This window comes from Callospermophilus lateralis (assembly GCF_048772815.1).
Source record: "Callospermophilus lateralis isolate mCalLat2 chromosome 8 unlocalized genomic scaffold, mCalLat2.hap1 SUPER_8_unloc_1, whole genome shotgun sequence".
Classification (NCBI taxonomy): Eukaryota; Metazoa; Chordata; class Mammalia; order Rodentia; family Sciuridae; genus Callospermophilus; species Callospermophilus lateralis.
This window is the reverse complement of record NW_027510150.1, coordinates 401,140-426,733: the sequence shown is the minus strand read 5'-3', so window position 1 is coordinate 426,733 and position 25,594 is coordinate 401,140. Positions and strand designations below refer to the sequence as shown.

General features: G+C 50.0%; 2 pseudogenes; one reads left to right on the top strand and one right to left on the bottom strand.

Moving 5' to 3' along the window:
* Nucleotides 1–25,594, bottom strand: part of LOC143385791 (broad substrate specificity ATP-binding cassette transporter ABCG2-like) — a 564,412-nt pseudogene that overhangs the window by 301,866 nt on the left and 236,952 nt on the right.
* Nucleotides 20,399–25,594, top strand: part of LOC143385784 (broad substrate specificity ATP-binding cassette transporter ABCG2-like) — a 101,962-nt pseudogene continuing 96,766 nt past the window's right edge.

Here is a 25,594-nt window from a genome sequence, read left to right as displayed (position 1 = left end):
AATGTAACTCATGTACTTCCTTTTTTACTTTAAAATCATATCCTGTATATTTCAAATCATTTCTCTATTTCTTAACAATACTTACTACAACGTAAATGCTATACAAATAGTTTATATTGTATACTTTATGGCATAATGACAAAAAATGACATTAAGAATAATTGGGAGTTCAGAATGCAGTCTTTAGATGACCCAAAGTCTAGAACTGATAAACAGAATAATATGATAAAGTATAGGAGAAAATGTGGTTAATCCTCCCAATTCAAGCTACCAGAAATCAGTATCACAATGGAGATGCTAGGAAGGACTTCTCAGAACACAAGGGGCAGCTAAATGGTACAGTCCTAAGTGGTACCAAGTGCACTAGGATAACAAAACAATGACAATGTTATGTGTCTGTACACATTTAGACTTGACCTAACCAAGTCAAGCCTAAAACATAACCATCTCTGAGTAAAATGTGGTTTGATGACTGTGGTTTTAAGGTTCTACAAAGAAACCCTTACATAATAATCAGCTGAAGCATCCAATAAATCAAAGAAATCATCTGTATTTATTAAAAGATATTTTATTTATTAGATAAAATATAAACAAGGATATCACTTTCCCAATGCAATACATTGTAGTTGACAAAATGAGAAATGCAAGAATTAAACTTTGACAAGAGTTTATGCTAATTATGTATCACTGAAAGACATTTATTATAGCAGAGATGACATGTGCATTGATTGCCTAAGCACTCATGTTTAGTCCACATCATGGGGAAAAAATGAGGGAACTCGTTCTGCTCTTCTGTTGATTCATCTATGTGCGTACAAACATTGGGGCCTTGTGAGATTACAACTAAGTAACCGTTATAAAGAAAAGATAAGCAGAAATATTTGATATGAGAGATTCTTAGGAACACAGAAAGGAAGTGACCTAGTACTGTGGACTTTGGAATTTTCCAGTATTCTTAAAAAACTGCTTTTCAAAATACATGGAGGACCCAGATAAGACACTCCCTCTCCATGCCACACACTATAACACTTCTCAAGGAGCTTCATGTTTACCTTGGAGAGCAATGAATCCAATTGTTTAACAGCTGACAGTTCTATATAACACCAGCATGAAAAGTAGGCAGAGAAACTACTGTTCTTGTTACACGGGTTTTAAAGTTCAAGATTTTATTCAATATTATCAAAAAGTGTCTTTTAAAAATTCATTAGTGAAGAGGTTTATACTAACTACATTAGAATTAGTGGCAAAATAAGGTTGAATAAAGTTGAGAAGGTGAGCTGGAACATTCTCTAGACTGTAGCCACCTATGTCCTCATGGAGCATCCAAATCCCAGTTTTAGAATCCTCAAAGTATGTTTTAAATGACAGCTAAAGATGAAGGAAGACAAGGGGAAATTTCCCTCTGAGAGAAGCACAGTTTTTACTCGCCAGTATTAACAGGTAATAGGGCTCCATAATTTCTGCTATGAACAAATGTTCATGTGCTCCTATATCTAGTATCAGGAAACTAGTTGAATAGCATACCATCAAAAGAGTAAGCATCATGATTGAGAAAGCTCTTGCCTCCAGGTTCAATCCTTAGAAAGAAAAGAATGGTTCAGCCCTGCTATTAGGTCAATATGTAATCAGGATCATTACCATGCAAATATTAATAATTCAGAGAAATTAATATCTGAATGAAAAAATTTATCCATATCCAACTAACATGGGCCAGCAATTTCAATGTTCACCTGTATATAACTGCATAGAGTTATCATACAGATTTTTTTTTGGTACACTTAAATACCAAAGCACTTTTCCATATAGCACCTGTGTTTCCCTATGTGGAATTATGACCAACTTCAGAACTGCTTAGATGGAGAGACACAGGCAACATAATTGGCCAAATTATACTGCTTTTTCCTGTACTCAGACACATTGTTCACTGTTTGTTGTCACTGCATTAGTGAAGAAACAGGGATCAGGTTCCACAACCTCAGTGGATTTAATACCTGGAGGAAGGAAAGGTATCTCTATAACCTAAGTCTCCCAGACAAACCATCATGTGTCTCTGTGATACAGAATGGAATAATATAAGCATCACAAATTACTTTAAAAACTGTAATGAGCTATAAAAACTGTAACACTATGGGTCATAGAGTCTAACGATTTTGGAACAGCTGCAAGAACAGGAGTCTGGGGGTTTATATTCCATGACCAATTCTTTATAACATACCTCTTATTTACAAAATGGAAACTTTACACTTTATAAGTGGTTCTTGTCCTATAGGGTGTTTTCATAAATATATTTTTCTGGTGCATGTAAAAGAGAGAGAAACATAAAAAATTCAGAAACAATGACCCTGTGGTGAAGACTGAGAAGAATGTAACATTTATCTATGAAATCAATAAACCCCAAAGTCATCATCTTCCTCTCATTAATAATGAGAGAGGGAAAGGATACACGTGTACACAGATACCTTATCTTTCTATATATCTCTATAGATGTTATTGATAATGTATACCAATCTAATTTTATTTGTATATAGAAATACCTGTTGAAAGATAAACAGAAAAAATATCAGTAGTTAGGAAATAAACATCACAGCTCCTCCAGCATAGTCTCAGAGTGTTTTATAAATTCTTTCCATGTTTGAATATGATGCACGGCATCTCAGTAAAACATAGTTTTATAATATTGAAAGTTCTGTTTATTAGGGCACAGGACATATGTGTGCAATCCCAGTTATTGGTGCAATAAGGCAAGATGATTTAAGACCAGCCTGAGAAGCTTAGAAAGACCCTGTCTGAAGATAAAAATTTTAAAAACTGCTGGGGATATAGCACAAGGGTAGAGCTTTTTTTTTTTTTTTTTTTTTTTTTTTTCCTATCATCCATTATACCCAGCACAACATCAAAAACAAAAACAAAAATCTTCACTTGGAAAATTCTTACCAAGAAAGGTCAAATGAATAGCTATTTTAAAGAGTGCATAATGGATACACACTTTTCTAGCTGAGAGAAAGCTCAAATGCTGGGTATGAAGAAAAACTAAGTATGGTAGAATTCCTTGAAAGTAGGAAAAATTCTTGAATTCTCATGGTCAACTTTTGTTTCATGTTTTTTCTTGTACAATGAACAAAAAAAGCAAAAATCAAAAGAGAATCGAAATTTTTTGAAATGTCACCATTTTCAGTGATGGTAGGCTATAAAACACAAATCAAATATATAATGAGAGCAACTCTTCACAAACCAGAGACTATTTGAAGGCAACAGAAAATAGAAAGTTTGGAAACACTTCAGCCAGAAAAATGATGACCTTCTCATGAATACCTAAACCAGATCCTTTGCTGATATGCACACCACTGAGTCATAGACTCAATGTATAAAGTCTTGAGTAGAGGAAACAGTATATTGAGTCTGGAGTCTACTAGATGGAAAAGATAAGCAAGTGGGATTAGGATTAGGAGCATGGCTCAGTGGCAGAACAATGGCTCAGTGTGCATAAAGCCCTGGGTTTGATCTGAAATAAACATTGGGAAAAAAAAGATTGAGAGAAAGAGAGAGGAGGAGTGGGGTTAAACAATAAGGACATACACATTCTCACAGTATGCCTGTATATCTATTCAACATGCATGTGGTCAAATCACATTATTTCTACACAAAAATCTTGTCAGCAATTCATGAGTCAGTTTTACTGATGGAATGATTTTTGTCCTAGTTTAGTCAAAAGGAATGAAAGCATGTGTCAATACACCAGCACAAAGACTGAAACACAAATGCTCACAGTAACTTATTGGTAATAGGCAAAGCCTGTGAAGCCAGAGATAGGTCATTAAAATGGTCTTTTAATAAGTTCATATACATACTTGCTATTTGATAGTAATTTTTTCTCAACTGTTTTCTAACCAAGTAGAAAGCCACTCTTCACTTTTTCCCCGATAGCAGATGCTATGGAAACTTAACACAGCCCCTTCAGGAAATGTCTTCAGGTCACTGGAGGTCATCTCAGGGAGGTCAGTGGTGTTTCTTTGTAAAAATAGGATAAAGTCTTGGTCATTATTGGAAGACATCTTGACGTATTCTATCTTTCTGTAGAGGGGGAAACAGTAGTAAGTTGATATTCCATATAAATGTGATTGTAAACACTAGAAAATACATTTAAATCAAGTCTGTTTTAAATTGTGCTGCAGTAGATTCTTTTCTAATGATCAGCCCACATCACTAGGATGAGAACAATCTTAGAACTTATAATTGGAGGAAAGACAATTTGAGTTCTTGTGCTCAAATTAGATGCCAAATAATTTCCTAATAATTAAATAGTATACATGATATTTGAATGTCATAATGGAGGAAAAAGGCACGGGAGCCTTAGACTTGCCTGGTGTAGTACTTGAAGTATAGTATGACACAACTTAAGTTTAGGGATGGTCTACAGGATCCTCATGATCATGTGCAACTTCTTTTCCATTCTTTTCTTTTTTTTCTAGAGAGTATAACATTGTTGTTACAAATACAAGCTTAGTCAAGCAGTCAAGCACATAAAAATTTCTCTGAATTTATAATTTTAGACTTTATATTTCTGGTTGTTATGCACCTTCAGTCAGTTGAGAAAGTAAACTCCATTGGCAAATCATTTCCTTAATGGCCATTTAAATTCCAGCAAAATTTTAAATTAATTATAAAAAATTATTAAGTAAATCAAGCCAATAGTTAAGAAGCTCCACACTTTAAAGCAAAAAATGAATATTACATTCATAAAGTAGATTTAAAACATTTCACTAAATAAGTTGCAAAAGGCCCATTAAATATTTAATTGGAGTAAGACATTAATGTGAACTGGTCTTGTGCAAGAGGCTTGAAATGTTACCTGCAAAAAACCTAGCTTTGTTTTTGAAAAGCCAATGTCATCCATGAAGAAATTTCTCTCTGCCCCTAGTTTTTTCCAAAATAACAAAATGCTAAAAAAGAAATGAGTAGGAAAGTGAGGTAGTACACTCAGTCCTCAAGACAATGGGGTCAGCAAACATCAGGAAACAGAGACTAAGAAAACCAAAGTTTTAAAGCTAACTATCAGTGATGCACAGGCATACATATTAATAATGTACTTTCCTCTAACACAGTGCTAATGCTTTACTGAATTATAGAGGATAAAGTCATGTGGAAACTAGTCACTAGAATAAACCATGATAACTCTTACTTTACTAGCATATTAAAATTATATCACAGAACAGAGACCTAATATGGTAATGAGACAGGTATCCCATGAAGACTACTTCTTCTATGATGAAAAGAGTCCAAGTGGGTTCTAAAACTGCACCTCTACATGTGATGACACCAATGAGTGTCTGGGTGCCATGAACAGGAGCTGAGCACAAAGGAGCTGAGAATGACCCTTACCTTTGAGCAATGCAGATATTCCACCAGCTTCTGCTTGCAGCGCAGGAGGAGGTGGACCCCACGTCTGCTCCATAGGGGAATTACAGTTCTGGGAGTGGGCGTCACCTCCATGAAACCCCATCCCTTGCCTCATTTGGGTGGAACTTTATGGAGGGCCTTACCCTTAATAAATAGGACTTCAGGCATGCTCTCTTTTTGTCTGCCTCTCTTTCTTTGTTTGTGGGAGCTGGGGCCAAGGAGCCATCACTGAATCCCAAGAGAAAGGTATTTTCTCTGTCTGTGTGTGATTATTTTGAGCCAACACAATTCACTGGAGTGACCCTGACTGATTTGGTTGTGTGTCGCACCAACAGAGACCATGCCTGCCCTATATATGATATAAACAACAACAACAACAACAACAAATAAAAACTGTATTTTTCTCTTATGGAACTGGCCTGTGAATTCCATTCCCACATACTGCCTTCTTTATATTATAGCTTAAAAATAAATAATAAACATATAAAATTAGCAAGTGTTGTAATGCTCCTGTTGTTTCAGAACTGTCTTCTATTAACTAAATGTAATACTTTTCTTAAAGGAAAACAAATGAAATAAATCCCCCCAAATTATATCTGATTTCTAAATAGAATTCATATTATTTTTAATGAGAAAATATCATTTTTATTCCTGAACTGAGTTTCATATTTTTGTTTTCAAATTTCCAATAACAATGGGCCAAGGGAAAAAAGAAAACATAACAAGAACAATTTCAGTAACTAGAACATTTCCAGGAATCCTCACTCCCAGGGCTTTCCTAGAAAAGTCCAAAAGACTCCCAACCATTTATTCCAGTGTTTAGATTATGACTCCAACAATTTAGCATTCAAGTGTTCTTCAATCTCACGTCATAAGAACTTATCTTTAGCTTTACTCTTATCTATCTTCTCTATGTAAATAAAAGAATAATATTTATAGAAGCATCTCTTTTAGCCTTTTCTTGCCAACAACAATTTCTGAAGATCATATTTGCATTTGAAAATTAAATGTAACATTTAATATCATAATGTCTAGCTATTTCAGTCCTTCAGATCTTCACATACACTATTTTCAAAGATTCCTATTGAATAAAAGACTGAATCACAATGAACCACAACTCTTACAATCCCTAACCAATAGTCACTAGCAATTATGTTAAGAATTAGATTTGCAGAACTTCTCTAGGGATGTTAGATTCTTGTAGTGTTATTCATCCCAACTGTGGAAGCTTATCCCTTGCTAAAACAATATCCAGGAGATGATTTTATTCAGAGGTCAAAGAATGGAGAAGGGGAATATTTACTCACAAATCAGTTTCCCAACTCCAAGGGAGTTGAGTGGTTACAAATGTAGGATACAAATAATGAGGAAAGAAGATAGTTTATTAAAAAAAAGAGGAATATCTATGTCTTTATTTTTATAGGAATATGTAGAGATCTCCAACAAACTCTAGTGCTCCCCATTTTTTACTCCTTTTATGAAAACCTCAGGGAAAGTCATTATTAGAGATCAAGGCCATCTGTGGAGTCAAAGCCACCCTAGATGTCCTTGGTCACTGATTTTTGGGATCATGCTGGAAAGATTTCAGATGAGTTTCTCAGAATAGCTCAGGCATGAGCTTAATAGAAGCAACAGGAAAAAGAAGACTTTCAAGGGAGACAATGGATTCTCTCAAAGAAGAGAGGGAGAGTGCAGCCCTCCTGACCTCTAGTTTTATTGGGGATTCCAGGGAAGTTTTCAGAGAGTCATACAAGGTCCACCTCTTGACTTTTCACTAATAGAAGGATTGCATTAAACTTTCAAGTCACCACTGCACATGGTCTTTCCCCCTGAGGAGAGATTACAATATTAAAATGACACATTAAGATTTCAATATTATAATGACACATTAAAAATTCAAAGCAACTCTGGATCACCTTGGCCCAAACTGATCACTTCTAAATAGAACTTGTTCTATAGATTTTATTGGTAGTATACTTTGCTTTTAATTACTCTGTCTCATTGATTTCTGGAATCTGGCATAAATGGAGGTCACAAAAGCCCTCTTTCAGAGAACTTGTGTTCTTCTTACCACCAGGAAGGAGTCTTTTACCCTGAATTTCTCATACAGATAACAGGTTGTTAATGGAGAAATCTTATTAAACTTAGGCCAGACATAGCTGCAGATAAATTGCTTTTAAAAATAAAGCACATGGGCATCAGCACAGTTTATAGAATTGCCCCCTGAACTGTATGTTTCCACCACTCACATCTATTATCTATCACCATCGCCCATTCTCTTCTGCTTCCCCAAGGCTGGCCTCACCAATCTGGCACTGTGACCAGATGACCAACAGCAGAGAGGGGTGGTTACAAAATTTTAGAATCTGGAGATCCAAGGGGAAAACAAGAGGAACAGGCTAAGGCCAATATGAGTGCTTGAGTTAGAATTTACCAGTAGTTTTACAGCATAGGATCTAAAACCCAGTCCTTCTGAAACAGAGAACTCCTGAACTTCACATGAGAACAAAAACTCCCACAGGCTGAAGATAGATGTCAAGGAAACTAAGACTGACAGATTCTCTGGCTAAGTACAGCTAGGTATATGTACATATGCATATTGCTTACCTCTCTTTTCTATAAATTGTACCCCTTTTGTGGTACCAGCAGAAAAGTAAGCAACCTAGCTCCTTCTCCCAGTTTTATCAGTTTCTCAACTCCAGGTGATTTGAGAGGTACAAATATAGTATACAAATAGTGAGGAAGTGAAATAAAATAATATAAAGGAGGACTATCCATGTCTCTCTCTCTCTCTCTCTCTCTCTCTCTCTCTCTCTGGGAATAGGCAGAGATCTTCAACAAACTCAATCCACTGCCATTTTTTATTCCTTTCATGAAAACCACAGGGAAGTTATTGTTAGAGACTACAATCTGGTGATCCAAGGGGAAAACAAGAGATTCAGGCTAAGGTACATAAAATTCATTTTTTCATGATTCACCTTTTATGTGGGTGAGCAGCCTAATCTGTTCAGCAGGGATCCAGGTAAAATCCCTGGATTGGCTGATTGGTAACATTTCCACACATGTCTCCACATTAAGGTCAACATTCCTGTTTTCTTCCAGTTTATAATTCAATCATCATCATAACAACCACTTATTGTGAACAGTAAATCAGGAGAGAACAACAGTACTATTTCTCAAAATTCTGAGGAGACCTGCAGTAACAAATGTATTTTAGCTGAGGGCAGTGATGCACAACTATGAGCCCAGGTGTTTAGGAATGTGAGGCAGGAAGCCAGCCTCAGGGATTTAACAAGACCCATACTCAAAATAAAATTTGGCCAAAAAAAAAAGAGTTGATAAAATAACTAACATTTTTTATTTCTTAAAATATATGAAACAAGCCTCAGCAATTTAGCAAGACCCAGACTCAAAACTGAAAATAATAATTTTTAAAAAGAGTATGGGTAGAACTCAGTGGTAGAGTTGTTTCCTAACATGAATGACGTCCTGGATTGAATCCCTAACACCACAAAATATTGAAATAATGATGGAATTCCCATTATAACCCAGTAAACAAAAGTACAAAAGTGTGTGTGCACATGTTTTCTGTGTCTGTATGTGTCTATTGTACAAGTGCATAAACTCCAGAAAACCACAGATTGGTCTAAATTATTATAAGGACGCTATAATCTCTGAGCAGTGGCATTGTCTCAAATCAAATGATGTCTCAGTATGTATGCAAGACTATAGAATTGGTAGCATCACTAATATCAATGTATTATGCCTAAAATAAACATGGATTTGAAGTTTAACTGAATTTATTTAGCACTGTGGATTCAATCAGCCGATACTAAAATTAAAACTAAAATAGAGGTAGTACTCTAAATATTTTGGATATTAAGGGATATTTTAAGTATTCAAGAAAAGCACAGGAAACAAAACCATTGCCTAAAGCTTTTATTTCCAGAATGAGGATGCAGGCTCACAAACTTGCCCTAAAATGACAGGGCTGGGTGGCTGCAGGGGCCAGACATCATAATTCATTTGAGAATTCTTTAAACATCTCAAGGACAGAATGTTTTTATATTTTCCCTTTACATACAATTGTTTAGTAGTCAGCATATAGTTTAATCCAGCTACTAAGTAATAAAATATTCTGGCTTTATTACCAGTGACTAATAAGCTGCTCGTGTGTACACTGTTTGCTCTGTAAACACTTAGAAGTCATCATTTGAGATAAACATGGAACTTTTAAAAATTCTTTTCAAGTCCTGCCAAATTTATCTCCTTAACCTTAAAAGACTGAATGTAAATTACTAATTACAATCAGCTCCTCTCTAGGATATGAAATTTGAGGTAATACCATTTTGTAGAGCTATACTTATTAGGTTACAAATCTATTAAACACAAATGTCACAGGGCACAGTCTGAAAGAAGAGATTTTGGTGGAACAATGTGAACAGTGAATCAGATAAGATTAATAATTGATTGTATTCCATATAATAAAATAATCTTCCATGAATCAATACTAGTATAACAGTTTAACAAATGAAGAAGAAGGGAAAAATCTTTCTTCCAGGAAAATTTAAAAGTGCATAAGAAATTAACCATTTTAAAAACTCTCATCCTTAGACTGACATAACACCAATTACAACATGTTGCAAATGTGGATGCCAAAATTCATCAATACAAATTTAAGAACAAACAGGATATTTGCATAATCCAAGTTTTTCTCCCAAGATATGTCTTAATTACAAAGGGAAAATGATAACTCTACATTGACATCCTGGCAAATATCACCTCCACCAAGGCTGACATCATTAGCAATGAAATGCACCAACATCACACCCCTGACACCATGCACTGAAAAGGCCCTTTACTGCTGTAGTATTTTTCTCAGAAGGCAGAAATTCAATGTAATCAGGAGAAAACACCAAACAAATAAAATGAGATTCATTCTACAAATAAACTGATTGGTATCTTCAATGGTGTCAAGATTATGAGGGAAAAAATGTCCAATAATAATATTACAGGAAGGAGAAAGCTAGATATACAGCAGTGAATGGCAATGTGAGAACCTGGATTGGACCTGAACAGAAAAAAGGTAGTGGAAAAACTATAATCTTGGAATAAAGTAGGTAACTAATAGTATTTCAAATAATTTAATTAGTAATATTAATCGAATAATAATACTATAGTAGTCTGCAATGTGTTTTATTAGTTTTGATGGTTGTACTCTAATTATGCAAGATATTATGTAGACTCTCAACTTTTTTTTAACCTTTTCATTAAGTCAACAATTGTTTCAGAACTAAATAAAGACAAGGGAAGAAATAACCCAAACAACATATGGGCCAAGGACCTCAGTAGACACTTCTCAGGAGCCTGATGATGAGAGATCCTGAAGTTGGAACCTAATGAGCACAGAAGAGGAGGGTTTAGTGACTAAAGAGAGAAAAACCCAGAGCAAATCAGAGAGACCAGGATTGGGAAGCTCCAGGCAGGAGAGGGAGAGGATACTGGGGGGCTCAAGTCCTCTCACCCTGGTTAAGAAAACTCCACCTACTGGAAGAGAAGAGAAGCAGAAAAGAAATGGAATCCTAAGAGCTTTTGTTTTTGCTGTTGTTGTTATTTTCCTCCTTATACTTCCTCCTCTACCCTTCTATCCTCTGGTCCTCATAACCCCAATATATGTGAAACCAAGAACTTTACTTGAAATAGAACTATGAGAAGTGAGTCTCATGAATAATATAATAGAGATGAATTGCATAAGGCCCCTCTTTTTTAATTCTCTGTTCTTTTTTCCCTTTCTTCTCTCCCTCTTTTTCTTTTGCTCTCTCTCTCTTTCTTTCCCTTTTTTCTTCTTTCTTTTTTTGTACCCTCCAAATTATACTATTTTAACTGCCTGTAATTTTCTAAATACATATGTGTGTCTATTTTTATGTACTCTACTGTCCTCCCAAGTACTTGTCTACCCTAAATTACCTCCTGTCTATTCCTTTGCTTCTAACCCTCTTTATTGGAGTTCTCCTTCAAATTCCTAAGTTATATTAACCTCATACCCTCACATCTTTCCCCCTTAGCATACAGTCCTATGCCTGACCCCAGTTTCATTGTCCACCACCAGAAACTGTACACCTTTTATGAAACTACTGATTATATTTTAAATAATAATTGAACCCAACATTTCTGGACATTGATACTACTATAAATGTCTTAATAACAATAATTTGTTCATAGATGATGTACTGTTGATATTAGGATCTGTTAACATTGTCCTTCCCCACAAAGGGGGGATCTTGGAACCATATAAGAGCACTACAAATCTATAGGGTAAAAACAATAACTGGTGTCAGTCTAATAGAATTGGAAAAAAAAGAAATGCAAGCAACATGAAAAGACAAGGGAAGAAATAACCCAAACAACATATGGGCCAAGGACCTCAGTAGACATGTCTCAGAAGAGGATATACAATCAATCAATAAATATATGAAAAAATGCTCATCATCTCTAGCAATCAGAGAAATGCAAATCAAAACCACTCTAAGATATCATCTCATTCCAGTCAGAATGGCAGCTATTATGAAGACAAACAACTATAAGTGTTGGTGAGGGTGTAGGGGAAAAGGTACACTCATATATTGCTGGTGAGACTGCAAATTGGTGCAGCCAATTTGGAAAGCAGTATGGAGATTCTTTGGAAAACTGGGTACAAAGGGAGACCCCTCCAACCTAGGTGTGGGGGGGAGCCCCATATACCACTGCTTGCAGGGTAGAGGAGACTCTCACCTCCGGAAAGGAGACCCCTCCAACCTGGGTATGGGGGGAGCACCCAGGGTAGAGGGGAGTCCCCCTTCCAGGGAGGAGACCCCTCAAACTTGTGTGTAAGGGGGAGCTCCGAATACCACCACACCCAGGATTGAGGGGACCCATTCCAGAAAGAAGACCTTCCAACCTGGGTCTCAGGGGGAGCTCCATATACCATTGCACCCAGGGTAGAGGGGAGTCCCTCTCCAGGGGGGAGTCCCCTCCAACATGTGTATAATGGGGAATTCCATATACCATTGCTCCCAGGGTAGAGGGGACTCCCCCCAACAGGGGGAAGACCCCTCCAACTTGGGTGTCAGGTGGAGCACCATATATCATAGCACCCAGGGTAGAGTGGATTCCCCCCTCTAGGGGGAGACTCTTCCAACCTGGGTGTCTAAGGGAGCTCTGTATACCATGGCACCAAGTGTAAAGTGGATTTCCTGTTCCAGGAGAGAGATTCCTCTACCCTGTTTTTTCCGGGGAGCTCCCCACCACACCAAGGGTAGAAAGGACTCTCAGCTTCTGGGTGGAGGCCCCTCTATCCTGAGTGTCAGGGGGATATCCCCATTGCACCCAGGGTACAGGGGGCTCTGCCCTTCAAGGAAGGACCCCTCCAACCTGGTATCAGGAGGAGCTCCTTATACCACCATACCAGGGTAGAGGGGACTCTGCTCTGCAGGGGGAGACCCCTCCAACCTGGGTGCCTAGAGAGATCCATATACCACCTGACCCAAGGTAGAGGGGACTCTGCCCTCTAGGGGGGAGACCCCTCAAACCTGGGTGCCAAGGGAGCTCCATGTACCACCGCACCCAGAGTAGAGGTGAATCCCTGCTCCAGGCGGGAGACCCCTCCAACCTGGGCTCCAGGGAGGTCTCCTCATGTTGCCACAGCCAGGGTGGAGGGCAATCCCCCTCCAGGGGGGAGACCCCTCAACCCTGGGAGTGGGGAGGGGGAGCTCCAAATTCCACAGCAGCCAGAGTCGAAGGCACTCCCTTCTTCAGAGGTGAGTCCCCTAAAATCTGGGTGCCCAAGGAGGTCCCAATGCCAGAGCAGCCAGGGTGGAGGGCACTCTCTTCTCCATGGGCGAGAACCCCCCAACCTGGGTGCGGGGAGGAGGGGGCAGCTCCACAAGCCTCCATAGCCAAAGTCAAGGGCACTTCCACTCCAGGGGGGAGACCCCTCCAACCTGGTGCCAGGGTGAGCTCTGCACTTCACCTCAGCCAGGGTCAAAGGCACTTTCCCCTCTAGGGGAGAGACCCCTCCAACCTGGGTTCCCAGGGAAGCTCCTAAAGCCACTGCACCCAGGGTCCAGGGCACTCCCCCCTCCAGGGTCCAGACTCCTCCACCCTGGGTGCTGGGAGAAGCTCCTTACTCCTCCCCAGCCAGGGTTTGAGGGCACTCCCCTCTCCAGAGGCGAGACGCATCCATCCTGGGTGCCTGGGGGAGCTCCACACACTGCCGCACCCAGGCTCAAGGGGACTCCCCCTTCCTCCTGGCGCCAGACCACTCCACCCTGAGTGCCAGGGGGAGCTCCACATGCTGCTGCAGCAAGGGTACAGGGTACTCCCTTTTCCAGGGGCAAGACACCTCCAATTTTCATGCCATTGGGAGTTCCGCACGCTGCAGCAGGCAAACTCTAGGGGACTCCAATTACCAGTGGGGAGACCCTTCCACCTTGGGTGCCAGGGGGAGCTCTGCATACTGCTGCAGCCAGGGTCCAGGGCACTCCCTTCTTCAGGGGCAAGACCTTTCCAACTTGGGTGCCTGGGGGAGCTACAAGCCGTGGCAACCAGGGTCTAGGGCACTTCCCACTCCAGGGGCGAGACCCCTCCACCCTGGGTGCTTGGTAGAGCTTCACAGGCCTCCGCACCCAGGATAGAGGAGACTCCCCACTTAAGGGGCGACACCCCTCCACCCTAGGCCCCAGGGGAGTTCCCCACGCTACTAAAGCTAGGGTGAGGGGACTCCCCTGTCCAGGTGCCAGACCCCTGTGCCAGGGGTAGCTCCGCATACCCCTGCATCCAGGGTCAAGGAGACTCCCCGATCCAGGGGTGAGACCCCTCCACCCTGGATACCTGGAGGAGCTCCTTACTTTGCCCCAGAAAGGGTGGAGGGCACTCTCCCTTCCAAGGGTGTGACCCCTCCACCCTGGGTGCAGGTGATAGCTCTGCATGCCACCACACCCAATCTTGAGGAAACCCCCCCCCCAAGATCGGAGATCCCTCCACCCTGGGTGCCAGGGTGAGCTCCGCATGCTGCTGCAGCCAGGTTTAAAGGTTTCCCCATTCTAGGGGTGAAACCCCTCCAATCTGGGTGCCAGTGGGAGCTCTGGACACTTCCCCAAACAAGGTGGAGACACTCCGCTCTCCAGCGGGGAGACCCCTGGAAAATGGGTGCGGGGCGGGGGTGGAGCTCCGCATGCCGACCTCATGGGGGGAGACCCCTCCAACCTGGGGGCTCCTCATATAGCCACAGCCAGGGTAGAGGGCACTCCTCCCTTCCAGAGGAGAGACCCACGCGACCTGGTGTGCGGGGGTGGGGGGTAGAGGGAGTGGAGCTCCCCACACCACCGCAGCCAGGGTAGAGGGCAATCCCCTCTCCAGGGAGGTGACCCCTGGAACTGGTTGCCTGGGGGAGCTCTGCACGCTGTCCTCCAGGGGAGGAGACCCCTCCAAACTGGGCTCGGGGGAGGGCTCTGCATGCCACCTCAGCCAGGGTCGAGGGTACTCCCCCCTCCAGGGGGGAGACCCCTCAACCCTGGGTGTCCAGTGGAGCTCCAAAATTCATTGCAGCCAGGGTCAAGGACACTCCATTCTCCAGAGATGTGACCCCTGAAACCTGGTTGCCTCGGGGGAGCTCCAAACGCCAGAACAGCCAGGATGGAGGGCACTCCCTTCTCCATAGGCAAGAAACCTCCAACCTGGGTGCAGGTGGCAGCTCCACAAGCAGCCACAGACAAGGTCGAGGGCACTTTCCCCTCCATGGGGGAGACCCCTCCAACCTGATGCCAGGGTGAGCTCTGCACTTTACCTCAGCCAGGGCCAAAGAAACTTTTCCCTCCAGGGGGGAGACCCCCTCCAACCTGGGTTCCCAGGGGAGCTCTCCAAGTCGCTGCACCCAGGGTCCAGGGCACTCCCCCCTCCAGGGTCCAGACTCCACCATACTGGAGAGAAGCTCTTTACTCCGCCCCAGCCAGGGTTGAGAACACTTCCTCCTCCAGATGGGAGACCCATCCATCGTAGGTGCCGGGGGAGCTCCACACACTGCCGCACCCAGGCTCAAGGGGACTCCCCCTTCCTCCGGGTGCAAGATCACTCCACTCTGAGGGCCAGGGGGAGCTCCACATGCTGCTGCATCAAGGGTGCAGGACACACCCTTCTCCAGGGGCAAGACGCCTCCAACTTCCATGCCATCTGAGTTCCGCACGCTTCTGGTGGCAATCTGTAGGGGACTCCCATTACCAGGGGAGAGACCCCTCCACTCTGGGTGCAGGGGGGAACCTCCTCTCCTTGCTGCAGCCAGGGTTGAGGGGAATCCCCCCTCCAGGTGCAAAACCCCTCCACCCTGGGTGCCTGGGGATCTCCGCACACCACTGCACCCAGGCTCCAGAGGACTCCCTCCTCAAGGAGCGAGACCCCTCTATCCACAGTGCCTGGGGTGGCACCTCAGCTGCTGCAGCCGTGGTCGAGGGCACTCCCCCTTCCAGGGGCAAGACCCCTCCATCCTGGATGCCTGGGGGAGCTCCGCATGCCACAGCACCCAGGCTCCAAAGGCCTCCCCACTCCAGGGGCAAAACCCTTCCACCCTGGTGCTGGGGGGACCTCAGCTTGATGGCTCACCCAGACCCAAGGGGACTCCACCCTCTAGGGCGAAAACTCTCTAACTTGGTATCCAGAGGGAGCTCAGCATGCCTGCAGCCAGGGTGGATGGCACTCCCCCTCCAGGGTGGAGACCTCTCTGACCTAGGTACCAGGGGGAGCTCCCCATGATGGTGCAGCGAGGGCACTCCCCCTCCAGGGGCGTGACCCCTCCACCCTGGGCGCTTGGGGGAGCTCCACACATCACTGAAACCAGGGTCAAAGGGACTCCCCCGTCTAGGGGCGAGACCCCTCCACACTGGGTGCCAGGAGGAGCTCCATACTTCACACCAACCAGGGTCGAGGGCACTTCCTCCTCCAGGGGCAAGACCCCTTCACCCTGGGTGCCTGGGGGAGCTCCACACACCACTGAAGCCAGGGGCAAGGGGTCTGCCCCTTCTAGGGGCGAGATCCCTCCACATTGGGTGGCAGGAGGAGCTCCATACTCTGCCCCATCCAGGGTTGAGGGCACTTCTTCTTCTAGGGGATAGACCCCTCCACCCTGGGTGCCAGGTGTAGCTCCACACTCCACTGCATCCAGGGTCGAGGGGACTCCTTCATCCAGGGGCAAGAACCCTAAATCCTGGGTACCTGGGGGAACTCCGCATGCCATTGCAGCCAGAGTCGAGGGGACTCCCCCTTCCAGGGGCTAGACCTCTCCACCATGGGTGTCTGGAGGAGTTCTTTACTCTGCCCCAGCCAAGGTCAAGGGCACTCCCTTCACCCAGTGTAAGACCCCTCCACCATGGGTGCCTGGGGGAGCTCCAAACACAACTGCAGCCAGGGTCAAGGGGATTGCCTCCTCCAGGGGCGAGACCCTTCCACCCTGAAAGTCACCATAGCCAGGGTCGAGGGGACTCCCTCTTTCAGGGACCGGACCCCTCCACTCTAGGTGCCAGGGAAAGCTCTGCATGACTCTGCATCCAGGGTCCTGGGGACCCCCCCCCCCCCGCTCCAGGGGCAATACCCCTCCACACTGGGTGCCTTGAGGAGCTCCTTACTCTGCCCCAGCCAGGGTTGAGGGCACTCCCCCCTCCAAGAGCGAGATCCCTCCACCCTGGGTCCTGGGGATCTGTCCACAAGCTGCTGCAGCCAGGGTCAAGGGGAGTCCCCTCTCGAGGGGTGAGATCCCTCCACCCTAGGTGCCAGGGAGCTCTGCAAGCTGCTTCACCCAGGCTTGAGGGGACTCACCCCTCCAGGCTCGAGACCCCTCCACCCTAGAAGCCTGGGGAGCTCTGCATGCTGCTGCAGCCAGGGTGGAGAGCACTGCCCCCTCCAGGGGCGTGACCTCTCCACCCTGGGTGCTGGGGGTGGCTCCACAGGCCGCTGCAGCCAGGGTCCAGGGGACTTCCCCCTTCATGGGTGGGACCCCTGCAACCTAGGTGCCAGGGAAAGCTCTGCAAGAGTGACCAGGCTCCAGGGCACTCCCCCCTTCAGGCTTGAGAACCCTCCACCCTGGGTGCCTGGGGTTGCTCCACAGCCACTTCAGCCAGGGTTGAGGGGACTCTCTTCTCCAGGGGCAGGACCCCTCCACCCTGAGGGTCTGGGAGGTGGGTGGAGCTCCGCAGGCCTCGTCATCCAGGCTCTAGGATACTCCCCCCTCAAGGAGCAAACCCCCTCAACCGTGGGTGCCAGGGGGAGCTCTGTTCGCCACCCCAGCCAGGGTGGAGGACACTTTCTCCTCCAGGGGTGGTACCCCTCCACTCTAGGGGCAGGGGGGAGCTCTGCACGCTGCTGCAGCAAGATTCCAGGGATCTCAAGGGACCTCTTCACCCTGGGTGATAGACGGAGCTCCACAGGTAGCCTCAGCTAGGGTCCAGGGGAATCCCCCCTCCAGGGGCAAGACCCCTCCACCCTGGGTGCCAGGGTGAGCTTGGCACACGGCTGAAGCCAGGGTTGAGGGGACTCCCCACTCCAGAGACCAGACCCCTCTACCCTGGTTACATGGGGAAGCTCCTCATGCCACTGCAGCCAGGTTCAAGGGGACTCCTTCCTCCAGGTGCTAGACCGCTCCATCATGGTGCCAGGGGTAGCTCCGCACACCTCTGCAGCCAGGGTCAAGGGGACTCCTCACTCCAGGGGCGAGACCCCTCTACCCTGGTACTGGTGGTTGCTTTGCATGCCACTGCAGCCAGGGTCAAGGGGATTTCCCCCTCCAGGGTGGGACCCTCCAACCTAGGTGCCAGCACAAGCTCTACAAGGGCACTCCCCCCTCCAGGCTTGAGACCCCTCCACCCTGAGTGCCTGGGGTCGCTCAGCAGCCATTTCAGCAGGGTCGAGAGGGACTCCCTTCTCCAGGGGCAGACCCCTCCACCCTGGGTGCCAAGGGGATGCTCCTCAGGCCAAGGCACCCAAGCTAGAGGAGACTCCTCCCTCAAGGGGCAAAAGCTCTCCACCCTTGCTGGGGGGAGCTCCCTTAGTCGTCCCAGCCAGGGTGGAGGGCTCTTTCTCCTCCAGGGGCCAGATCCCTCCCCTCTAGGTGTAGGGGGGAGCTCTGCATGCTGCTGCAGCAAGATTCCAGGGGACTCCCTTCTCCAGGGGCGGGACCCCTCCACGTTTGATGCCTGAAGGAGCTCCACTGGATGCTGCAGCCAGGAGGGCACTCCCTCTCTAGGTGGGGAGAACCCTCCAACCTGGGTGCCAGGATGAGTTCCACACCACTGCGGCCAGGGTTGAGGGCACTTTACCCTTCAGGGGTTAGACCCCTGCACCCTGGGTGTTGGGGGGAGCTTTGCATGCAGCCACATCCAGGCTCCAAGGGACTCTCCCCTTCAGGGAGGAGACCCCTCCAACCTGGGTGTCAGGGGGAGATCCGCTCTCTGCTCCAGCCAGGTTCGAAGGGACTCCCCCATCCAGGGCCTGACACCTCCATGCTGGGTTCCAGGAGGAGCCCCTTACTCTGCCCAAGCCAGGTTCCAGGGTACTCTCACCCCCCACCCCGCCGAGACTGCTCCATTTTGGGTGCCAGGGGTAGCTCCACACACTGCACACTGCTGTAGCCAGGGTGGAGGGGATCCCCCATCCAGGGGCAAGAGGCCTCCACCCTGCGTGCTAAGGGGAGCTCCTTACTCTGCCTTAGCCTGGGTCAAGGGCACTCCCCAATCCAGGAGTGAGACCCCTCCCCCCCGGGTGCCTGGGGTAGCTCCACACACCACTGCAGCCAGGGTCCAGGGGACTCCCCCATTCAGGAGGGAGACCCATCCAGCCTGTGTGCCCAGAGGAGCTCCTTACTCCGCCCCAGTCAGGGTCAAGGACACTCCCTCCTCCAGGGACAAGACCCCCTCCACCCTTGGTGCCTGAGGTAGGGAGCTCTGCATGCTGCTGCAGCCAGGGTCGCAGGGACTCCCCCCACCAGGAGCTAGACCCCTCCACCCTGTGTGAGGTGGAAGCTCCACACTCCACTGCACACAGTCGAGAAAACTCCCCCTGTCAAGGGGCGAGATCCCTCCACCCTGGGTGCCAGGGGTAGTTCCACACACCACTGCACCCAGGTAGAGGGGACTCTCCCCTCCAGGGGCGAGACCCCTACACCCTGGGTTCAGGGGGAAGCTATGCATTCTGCTGCCAGGGTCCAGAGCACTCCCTTCTCCAGGGGCAAGAAGACTCCAACCTGTGTGTCAGGGGAAGTTCCTCAAGCCTCTGCAGACAGACTCAAGGGGACTCCCATCTCCAGGGGCAGGACCACTCCACACTGAGTGCCAGGGGTAGCTCTGCATGCTGCTGCACCCAGGGTTGAGGACTCTCAGGGGAGAGCCCTCAACCCTGGGTGCCTGGTGGAACTCCACACACTGCTGCAGCCAGGGTCGAGGAGTCTCCCCCCTCTAGGGGTGAAACCCCTCAACCCTGGGTACAGGGGAGATCTCCACATGCTGCTGCACCCTGGCTGGAGGGGACCGCCTTCTCCAAAAATGGGACCCCGCCACCCTGGGTGCCAGGGGGAGCTCCACATGATGCTTCACCCAGGCTCGAGGGGACTCCCCCCTCCAAGAGCTAGACCCCTTCACCCTGGGCGACCCGGGGTAGCTCCACAGGCAGCTACTCCCACTCTCGAGTAAACTCTCCCCTCAAGGGGTGAGTCTCCTCCACCTTGGGTGCCAGGGGTAGCTCCACACATAATATCATCTAGGGTTGAGGGGACTCCCCCTTCCAAGGCATGACCCCTCCTTCCTGGGTGCTGGAATGAGCTTATACTCCACCCAAGACAGGGTCTAGGGCACTCCCCGCTCCAGGGTCAAGACCTCTCCACCCTGGGTGCTTGGGGTAGCACAGCACACTGCTGTAGCCAAGGTGGAGGGGACTCCCCCCTTCAGGGGCGAGACCCCTTCACTCTGGTTGCCTGGTGGAGCTCCGCATGCAGCGCAGCCAGGCTGAGGAGACTTTCTCCTCCAGCAGAGACCCCTCCACCCTGAGTGGCAGGGTGCACTCCATAGGCCACTGCACCCAGGCTCTAGAAGACTCCCCTATCAAGGGGCGAGACCTCTCCACTTTGGGTTTGAGGAGAGCTCCGCATGCTGCTGCTGCCAGGGTTGTGAGGACTCCCCTTCCAGCGGCAAGACCCCTCCAACTTCAGTGCCCTAGAGAGCCTCGCACATGCTGCAACCAGGCTCCAGGGGACTCCCCCATCTATGGGAAACCTCTGGACCCTGGGGGCTGGGGGGAGCTCTGCATGATGCTACAGCCAGACTCCAGGGGACGCCCTTCTCCAGGGGCAGGACTCCTCCACTCTGGGTGCCAGGGGGAGCTCAGCACGCTGCTGAAGTCAGGGTCAAGGGAACTCTCTTCTCTAGGGGTGAGTCCCCTCTAACCTGGGTCCCAGGGGGAGGTCCACATACCACAGAAGCCAGGGTCCAGGGTACTCCTCCCTCCAGGGGCGGGTCTCCTACTCCCTGGGTGCAGGAAGGAGCTCCACATGCTGCAGTAGCCAGGGTCAAGGGGGATTCCCTCCTCCAGTTACCCAAGCCATGATGGAGTGAACACCTCAGTCCAGGGACAAGACCCCTTCACCCTGGGAGCCAGGGGAGCTCTGCATGCTGCAGCCAGGATCCAAGGCACTTCCCCCTCCAGGGGAGAGACCCCTTCACCCTGGGTGCCAGGGGGAGCTCAGCACACTGCTCAGCCAGGGTCAAGGGACTTCCCCCTCAAGGCACTGGACCCCTCCAACCTATGTGCCCAGGGAATCTGTGAATGCTGCCTAGCCAGACTGGAGAAGACTCTCTTCTCCAGGGTCAGGAACCCTCCACCCTGTGTGCCAGAGGGGAGTTCCATATGATTCTGCAGTCAGGCTCAGTGGACTCCCGCCTCCAGGGGCGAGACCCCTGAACCCTAGGTGCTGGGTGTTGCTCTGCACGCTGCTGCAGCCAGGGCCGAGGGCCCCCCTACTCTAGGGGCGATACCCCTCCACCTTGGGTGCAGGGGAAAGCTCCTCAGCCGCTGCACCCAGGCTTCCGGGGAATCCCCCCTCCAGGGGTGAGACCCCTCCACCCTGGGTGCCAGGGGAGCTCCACACGCAGATGCATCCAGGGTCAGAGGGAACTCCCTCCTCCAATCACTTTTGGATCCCTCCACCCTAGGTGCAATGGGGAGCTCTGCATGCTGCTGCAGCCAGACTCCAGTGGACTCCCTTCTTCAGGGGCTGGACCCCTCCACCCTGGGTGCCAAGGGGAACTCAGCACGCTGCTGCAGCCAGTGTCTAAGGAACTTTCTTCTCCAGGGGTGAGACCCCTCCACTGGGTGCCAGATGGAGCTCCCACGCCACTACATTCAGGTTCCAGAATATTCCCCCTTCCAAGGGCAAGACCCCTCCAGCTTAGGTGCAGGGGGCGCTCTGCATGAGGCCACAGCCAGACTGGAGGAGACTCCTTTCTCCAGGGGCGGGACCCCTCCTCCCTGGGTGCCAGGCTGGAGAGCCACAGGATTCTGCACCCAGGGTCAAGTAGACTCCCCACTCCAGGGGCGAGACCTCTCCACCTTGGGTTCCAGGCAGAGCTCTGCACGCTGTTGCAGCCAGGGTCTAGGGGACTCCTCTGTCCAGGCGGGACCACTCCACTCTGTATGATGCTGCAGCCAGACACCAGGGGACTCCCTTCTCCAGGGGCGGGACCCCTCCAAACTGGGTGCCATAAGGAGCTCCACATCACGCTGCTGCAGCCAGGATCTAGGGCATTCTCCCTTCCAGGGTAGAGAACCCTCAATCCTGGGTGCCAGGGGAAGGTCCCCACTGTAGGCAGGGTTGAGGGCACTTTCTCCTCCAGGGGGAGACACCCCCACCCTGGGTGTCGGGAGGAGCTCTGCATTCAGCTGCAGCCAGGCTCGAGTGGACTCCCCATTCCAGAAGCGAGACCCCCCACACACACACCCAGGGTATCTGGGGTCTCTCCCAAAGCCGCTGCAGCCAGGGTTGAAGGGACTTCCCCCTCCAGGGGCAAGAACCCTCCACCCTGGGTGGTGGGGGAGCCCTGCACACCCTGCTCCATGGGTGAGACCCCTGGGTGCCAGGGGGAACTCTGCATGCCCTGCACCCAGGCTCAAGGGGACTCCCCCTCCAGGGGTGAAACCTCTCTACCCTGGGTGCTGGGGAAGGAGCTCTGCATGGTGCTGCAGTCAGACTCCAGGGGATGCTCTTCTCCAGGGGCACTTCCACTTCCAGGGTGCAAGGGGAGCTCAGCTTGCTGCCACAGCCAGGGTCAAAGGACTTCCCCCTCCAGGGGTGGGACCTCTTCACCCTAGGTACCTGGGGGAGCTCTGCTTGCTGCTGCAGCTAGACTCCAGGAGACTTCCTTCTCCAGGGGCAGGATTCTTCCACCTGGGTGCCAGGGTTGGGTGGGAGGCTCTGCAGGCTGTGGCACACAGGCTGGAAGAGACTCCTCCCTCAAGGGGAGAGATCCCTTCACCCTGGATGTCAGGGGAAGCTCCAAACGCCTCTGCAGCCAGGGTTGAGGGGACTTCTACCTCCAGGGTTGAGCCCCTCCAACCTGGGTGACGGGGAGATCTGGAGGCCTCTGAAGCCAGGGTCGAGGGGACTTGCCCCTCCAGGAGTGGGACCCCTCCAACCTAGGTGCCCAGGGAATCTATACATGGTGCCCTGGCCAGACTGGAGGAGACTCCCTTCTCCAGGGGTGGGACCCCTTCATCCTGGGTGCCAGTTCCGCATGATTCTGCACCTGGCTCAGGGCACTCCCTCCTCCAAGGATGAGAACTCTTGGCCCTGGGTGACTGAGGGAGCTCTGCAGGCCACTGCACGGAGCCTCTAGGAGACTTCTCCACTTCAGGGGCGAGGCCCCTAAACCCTGGTGCCAGGTGGAGCTCTGCTCAATGCTTCAGCCAGTGACTAGGGGACTCCTCCATCCAGGGGTGGAACCCCTCCACCCTAGGTGCAGGGGGGAGCTCTGTGTGCCGCTGCAGCCAGACTCCAGGGCACTCCCTTCTCCAGTGGCGGGACCGGCCACCCTGGGTGCCAGAAGGAGCTCTGTACCATGATGCTGTAACTAGGATCTAGGGCATTCCCCTGTCCAGCGGGGAGAGCCCTCAAACCTGGGTGCCAGGGGGAGCTCCACATGCCACTGCAGGCAGGGTTGAGGGCACTTTCCCCTCCAAGGGAAGACACCCCCACCCTGGGTGTCTGGGGGTGCTCCACAGCCAGCTGCAGCCAGGGTTGAGTGGACTCCCTTCTCCAGTAGTGAGACTCCTCCACCCAGGGTGCCTGTTCTCCCTCCGCAGGCCACTGCAACCAGGGTCAAGGAGACTCCCCCCTCCAGAGGCGAGACCCCTTCACCATAGGTGCCAGGGCAAGCTCTGCATGCAGCTGCACCCAGTCTCGAGGAAACTCCCCGCTCCACGGGTGAAACCTTTCCACCCTGGTTGCTGGGGGGAGCTCTGCATGCTGCTGCAGACAGAATCCAGGGAATGCCCTTCTCCAGGGGCAGGACTCCTCCACCCTTGGGGGCCAGGGGGTGCTTTGCACGCTGCTGAAGCCAGGGTCAAGGACACTCCCTTCTCCAGGGAGGAGATCCTTCCAACCTGGGTCCCAGGGGGAGGTTCACACGCCACAGAAGCCAGGGTTGAGGGTACTCCTTCCTCCAGGGGTGGGTCCCTTCCACCCTGGATGCAGGAAGGAGCTCCACATGCTGTAGCAGCCAGGGTCAAGGACTCCCCCATCTAGGTGAGATACCCCTCCAACCTGGGTGCTGCGGAGAGCTCCAAATGAAGTTGCACCCAGGCTCAAGGGGATTCCCTCTTCCAGGGGAGAGACCCCTCCACCCTTAGTGCCTGAGGGACCTTCTTACATCACTCCAGACAGGGTGGATTGCACTCCATACTCCAGGGGCGAGACCCCCTTCACCCTGGGAGCCAGGGGAGCTCTGTATGCTGCAGCCAGGATCCATGGCACTTCCCCCTCCAGGTGTGAGACCCCTCCACCCTGAATGCCTAGTGAGGTCTGCAGGTTGCTGTACCCAGTGTCCAGGGCACTCCCTTCTCCAGGTGTGAGATTCCTCCACCCTGGGTGCCTGGGGGAGCTCCAAACACCACTGCAGCCAGGATTGAAGGGATTCCCATCTCCAGGGGGGAGACTCCTCCAACCTGAGTGTCAGGGGGAGCCCCACACTCAGCTGCAGCCAGGTTCAAGAGGACTCCCTCCTTCAGGGGCGGGACCCTACCAACATATGTGCCAGGGCAAGCTCTGCACGCTGCCACAAGCAGGCTCCAGGGGACTCCCCCTCCAGGCTCGAGGCCCCTCCACCCTGGGTGCCTGGGATCGCTCAGCAGCCGCTTCAGCCAGGGTCAAGGGGGGACTCCATTCTCCAGTGGCAGGACCCATCCACCCTGGGGGTGGGGGTGGGGGAGAGCTCCACACCCTGCAGGAGACTCCCCCCTCAAGGTGCCAAACCCCTGCACCCTGGGTGCCTGGGGGAGCTCCATTTGCTACCTCAACCAGGGTACAGGGCACTTTCTCCTCCAGGGGTGGTACCCCTCCACTCTAGGGGCAGGGGGGAGCTCTGCACACTGCTGCAGCAAGATTCCAGGGGACTCTCTTCTCCAGTGGTGGGACCCTTCCATCCTGAGTGCCTGAAGGGTGGAGACCCCTCCAACCTAGGTGCGGGGGGAGCTCTGCAAGCTGCTACAGCCAGTTTCGAGGGCACTCCACCCTAGGGTGATTCCTTCCTCCAGGGGCGAGACTCCTCCACCCTGGGTGCCAGGGGGAGCTCCTCATGCTGCTGAAACCAGGGTTGAGTGGATTCCCCCTACAGGGGTGAGACTCCTTTACCCTGTGTACCTGGGGAGCTCCACATGCCAATGCAGCCAGGGTCCAGGGGACTCCCTCCTCCAGGAGCAACTCCTCCACCCTGGGTGCTCATGCTGCTGCTGCCAGGGTGTAGAGGACTCCCCCCTCCAGGGCGGGAAGCCTCCACCCTGGTTGCCTGGGGGAGGTCCATATGCCTCCCCAGGCAGGGTTCAGGACACTCCCTCTCCAGGGGAGAGACCCCTCCAACCTGGGTGCCTGAGGGAGCTCTGCACACCTCCTCACAAGGATGGAGGGGACTTCTCCCTA